The sequence below is a fragment of the Orycteropus afer genome, unplaced genomic scaffold (assembly GCF_000298275.1).
Source record: "Orycteropus afer afer isolate SDZICR_OR568_19922 unplaced genomic scaffold, OryAfe1.0 scaffold00002, whole genome shotgun sequence".
Classification (NCBI taxonomy): domain Eukaryota; kingdom Metazoa; phylum Chordata; class Mammalia; order Tubulidentata; family Orycteropodidae; genus Orycteropus; species Orycteropus afer.
This window is the reverse complement of record NW_006921589.1, coordinates 5,647,662-5,653,659: the sequence shown is the minus strand read 5'-3', so window position 1 is coordinate 5,653,659 and position 5,998 is coordinate 5,647,662.

The window sequence follows — 5,998 nt, the reverse complement described above, 5'->3', positions numbered from 1 at the left end:
CCTTAACTTTTACAATAACGGACTAATACAATATTTGTCCTTTTGTGACTGACTTATTTCACTCAGCATAATGTCCTCCAAGTTCATCCATGTTATGCAGTGTTTTGCAGATTCTACATTATTCTTTAGCGTTGCATAGTTATCTATCCTAAGAATATTCTTAAATGATCTAAAAAATGTGTCCTTTCTTTCTCAGTTAGATTACATTTGCTTTCAATCTGGGACAATGTATTTTCTCTGTCTTTTATATTCTCCCACACTGTTGCATAAGCACCACACACTCAATACACATTGATAAAGGGACATTGGCACATAAAATCCAAGAATGACAAGTGTGGAAAATGTAATTGACCTTTTCAATGGGGAAAGCACCACAAAAGAAGAAAAAAAGATGGAAATTTTTTTTAGAGAACTATGATTTTCTGTAATGTGTCTCTCTGACTTCTGGGAAATGGCAATACACCTCTTTATTTTCCTTCCTTTTTTTCTTTTTTATTCCTTGCTAAGTAGCTTTAAATTACCTCCAGTTTCAGAGGAGACCTGAGGGGATGCTCCCAAAGGGCTGTACCACCTCTGTGTGTGTTACCATGGTGATAGGAGGAGCTTAGTCCGACAGCCCCAGCCCATAGGCACTTCTCAAAACCCAAAGCTTCTTTTGTTTTTCATCAATTCTGCATCCTAGTACATGCTTGCCACACAGCCTCTTCTCAAATTGCATTCAAAGATTAATGGCTTGTGGAAGAATGTTCGAGGTTTAGATTTCCATCAAGAGACTTATAAAGTAAGTATGTAAAATAGTGCTGTGGAAACAGAGCACGGCTCTTGAGAATTAAAAAATATGAATCTGAAGCTGCTTACATCTGGATCTTTATCTATTTTCCTTTGGGAACTGAAATGGTCCAGTAATTGGATCAAAATCTTCATGAATCCTTTGACCTTAGTGCTACCAATGACTTTTAGTCATTTTTCTTCTTCTGAGTAACCTTTTACTTTATTCCTGGTAGCCACTCATAGCAGCTAAGAAGACACACAGTGGGAGAGAGATGTCCCAACCCCTACCTGCGTTGAGAGTTCTCAGAATATTGGGTTCCAATGGCTTTTCCTTCATGTCAGTTTTGGTTGTCTTGCTTTTCCAGAGATTTTTTTAATCTCTAACTTAGAATTGTTTCAACATTTTTAATAAGTCCAGAAAAAAAAAGAAAACCACTGATACATGTTAAACCACTTGCCATTGAGTCAAGTCAACTCCAACTCATGGAGACCCCATATGGGTCTGAGTAGAACTGTGCTCCATAAGGTTTTTAAGATTTTTAAGAAATAGATCACCAGAAATTTCTTCCAGATGTTTTTGGTGAACTTGAATCTCCAACCTCTCGGTTAGCAGCCAAATGTGTTAACCATTTCCACCACTCAGGGACTCACATTATTAAGAGAAACAAGATGATCTTACCAATAGAAAATATTCTAAGCCAATCATTGATTAGTCTGGTACAGTGGTTCCCTGTGGGGAGGGTGCTCCTCCCTAGGAGGGATTTGGAATTTTATGGGAGTGTTTTTGGTTGTAATATTTCTTGGGTGGAAGCCATGGATACTAGAAGTCCAGAAATGCATAGGACAACATTGCATATCAAAGCACTGACCTTTATTCCTTTGAAAACTGAATATTCCATGGGCTTTCATGTGTGTGGGTATAACATATACAGTATACATAGTTTTTTGTCTTTTGTTCAAAATGATACTGAGAGTTGTTAACTGATACAGTGAATTCCATCACAAATGATAAAGCCCTTTGTGATATTGAGTCATGAATGCCACACATGTGGGCCAGTTTGCATTGCAGCTGACATGTTTACAGAGCTGCTTTCAAAAATCATCTCTTAGCTTTCTTGGATCTATATGACAGTCAGGCTGGTGCAGTCACATAATGAATTGATGCCATTTTATCACAAATTATTTTTATTTTATATCTGCCTTATATCACTGTTAGGACATTGTATTGACATTCCCCATTCCCCTTTTTTTTGTAATGAATAGATAGATAACAAAACATTTGCCATTTCCACTTTCTTCACCTGTGCAGTTTAGTGACTTTAACTTCTGTTCATGGTGCTATTCAACCATCACCCTTATCCATTCCCCAATTTTTCCATCACTATTAACAGAAGCTCAGTGTTCCTTAAGCATTGAGTCTTCCTTTCCTTGTCCCCCCCTCCTTACCCTGCCTTGGTAACTCTTAACCTGTGTCAACTTAAAAAAAATTATATTGGTAACTCTTAACCTAGGTCAACTTAAAAAAATTATATGTGCAATTAGGTTATGTTATGTGTGAGTAGGGGTGGGGGTTGAAGTGGACTGAGGACCACTGCCTTGTGTGAACCACTGTCTATTTACAAAAGGTGTCAAGGCCAAAATAGATGAATGTTGTTTTGACCTTTATATAATTTACAAGAAGCCCTGGTGGTGTAGCAGTTAAGTGCTTGGCTGTTAACTGAAAAGTCAGTGGTTTGAACACAGCAGCCAGTCTGTGTGATAAAAATGTGACAGTCTGCTTCCATAAAGATTTACAGCCTTGGAAATTCTATGAGGCAGTTCTATCCTATAGGGTCACTATGAGGTAGAATCAATTCCACAGGAGTTTTTCTTTTTGGGGGTATATAATTTAATAATTGTAGTTTCTACACTCTGTGGGATCACCTTTCTTTGGAATGGCTACAAATACGAATCTCTTCCAATCAGTTGTCCAGGTAGCTGTCTTCCAAATTTCTTGGCATAGACGAGTAGGTTCCTCCAGCATGGCATTCATTTGTTGAAATATCTCAGTGAGTATCCTGTCAAGGCTTTTTTTTTGTTTTGTTTTCAGTGCAGTTTTGGCTTCTTTCTTCAATACCATTGGTTCTTGATCATATGCCACCTCCTGAAATGGATGAACATCAATCAATTCTTTTTGCTATAGTGACTCTGTGTATTCCTTCCATCTTCTTTTGGTATTTCTTGCATCATTCAATATTTTGCCCACCCATAGACTCTTTCAATATTGCAATTCGAGGCTTGAATTTTTTCTTCAGTTCTTTCAGCTTGAGAAATGCTGAGTGTGTTCTTCTCTTCTGATTTTTCCAACTCCAGGTCTTTGCACATTTCATTATAATAATTGATTTTGTCTTCTCAAGCTGCTCTTTGAAATCTTCTATTCAGCTCTTTTATCTCTTATCTTGTCATTTCTTCCATTTGCTTTAGCTACTCTCCATTCAAGGGCAAATTTCAGAGTCTCTTCTGGCATCCATTTTAGCCTTTTCTTCCTTTCCTGTCTTTTTAATGACCTTTTGCTTTCTTTATGTATGATGTTCTTGATATTATCCCACAATTCCTCTGGTTTTCAGTCATTGGTATTCAATGCATCAAATCTATTCTTTAGATGGTCTCTAAATTCAGGTGGCATATAATCAAGGTCATATTTTGACTCTTGTGGACTTGTTTTAATTGTCTTCAGCCTGGTGCCTAAAGCACTTGACTGCTAACCAGAAGGCTGGTGGTTCAAACCCACCAGCCACTCCCCGGAAAGAAGATGGGGCAATCTACTTCCGTAGTGATACTGCCTTGGAAACCCAAGGAGGGGTCGCTATGAGTTGGGTCCGACTTGATGGCACATAACAACAACAACAATATGAGCAATTGATGATCTGTTCCACAGTCAGCTCTTGGCTTTGATTTGGTTGTAGATATCAAGCTTCCTCATCACCTCTTTCCACAGATGTAGTTAATCTGATTTCTGTGTATTCTATCTGGCAAAGTCCATGTGTATAGTCACCAATTATTTTGTTGAGAAAAGGTCTTACAAAATTCTATCATGTGATCTCCAACATCATTTCTATCACCAGGGCCATATTTCCCAACTACTGGTGATTCTTCTTTGTTACCAACTTTTGCATTCCAATCACCAGTAGTAATCAACATATCTTGATTGCACATTTGGTCAATTTCAAACTGCAGAAGTTGGTAAAAATCTTCAATTTTCTTGTCTTTGGGTTTGGTGGTTGGTGTGTAAATTTGAATAACAGTAGTATTACTGTTCTTCCTTTTAGGAGTATGGATATTATCCTATCACTGACAGCATTGTACTTCAGGATAGATCTTGAAACATTCTTTGTGATGATTACTGCCACATCATTCCTCTTCAGTTTGTCATCCCTGGCATAGTAGATCATAAGATTGTCTGATTCAAAATGGCCAAAACCAGTCAATTTCAGCTCACTGATGCCTAGGAAATTGATCTTTAATCATTCCATTTCATGGAAGCTGGACTATATGAAGAAGAATGTGGTATCAGGACTGGAGAAAAGAGTCATTAACAACCTGTGATATGCAGATAACACAACCTTGCTTGCTGAAAATGAAGATCACTTGAAGCACTTACTGATGAAGATTAAAGACTACAATCTGCAGTATGATTTACACCTCACCATAAAGAAAAGGAAAATTCTTACAACTGGACCAATAAGCAGCATCATGATAAATGGAGAAAAGATTGAGGTTGTCAAAGATTTCATATTACTTGGTTTCACAATCAACACCAGTGAAAGCAGCAGGCAAGAAATCAGATAACATATTGCATTGAGCAAATCCGCTGCCAAAGATTTCTTTAAAGTGCTGAAGAGCAAAGATGTCTCTTTGAAGACTAAGGTACACCTAACCCAAGCCATGGTATTTTCAATCACCTCATATGCATGTGAGAACTAGATAATGGATAAGGAAGACCAAAGAAGAGTTGATGCTTTTGAGTTGTGGTGTTGCCAAAGAATATTGAAAGTGCCATGGACTGCAAGAAGAACTAACAAATCTGTCCTGGAAGAAGTGCAGCCAGAATGCTCCTTGGAAATGAGAATGGCCAGACTTCGTCTCACATATTTGGTCCTGTTGTCAGAAGGGACCATTCCCTGGAGAAGGATACAATGCTTGGTAAAGTGGAGGGTCAGCCAAAGAGGGGCAGGCCCTCCACAAGATGGATTGACACAGTGACTACAACTATGGGCTCAGGTATAGGAAAGATTGTGAGGCTGGCACAGGACTGGGCAGTGTTTTGTTCTGTTGTACACGGGGTCACTATGAGTCAGAGTCAACTGGATGGCACCTAACAACAACAACAACATATAATTAATTACTAAGTTAATTAAACTAACTTTTATTGAGGATCTAATTGTGACTGGTAAACAGAAATGAATAAAATCCATTATTTCTGAGAATCTCAGTGGGAGAGGGAAATGGACCAGTAAGTCAACACTTGCCCTCTTGAGTGACAAATATAAGGCAGACAGCTGTGGGCTGCTTGAAAAGTGTGTGGGAGTGGCAATTAATATTCCTCAAGGACAACGGAGGTAGGGGTGGTATAACAGAACAGGTTTCCTGGGAAGGTGATGCTTGAACTGAGTCTGAAAGGCTGAGTGAATTCTTAGAAAAATGAGTTGTTGTTGAGTTGATTCTAACTCGTGGTGACCCCATGTGCACTAGAGTTCTATGGAACTATGCTCCATAGATTTCAGTGGTTGGTTTTTCAGAAGTAGAGTGTCAGGCCTTTCTTCTAAGGTGCCTCTGAGAGGACTTGAACCTCCAACTTCTCAGGTAACAGCCAAGTGCATTAACAGTTTCTGCCAGCCTGGCACTCCAGCACTTTATAGGCATGATCTCTAGTGGCATAGTGGAGAAGGCATTGAGCTACAAACCAGAAGGTCAGTGGTTCAAGCCCACCAGCTGCCCTGTGGAAGGAAGATGGACAACCTACTTCCACAAATATTTACTGCCTTGGATACCCAATGAGGGTAGCTACGAGTTGGAATTGGCTTGATGGTAGTGGGTTTGGCTTGCTGTCTGCAGCTCTTTGAGATTGTTGTTGTTGTTAATTACCGTCAAGTCGTTTCCGACTCATAGCGACCCCATGCACAGCAGAACGAAACACTGCCCGATCCTGCGCCAGCCCCACAATCCCTGCTATACTTGAGCCCATCAT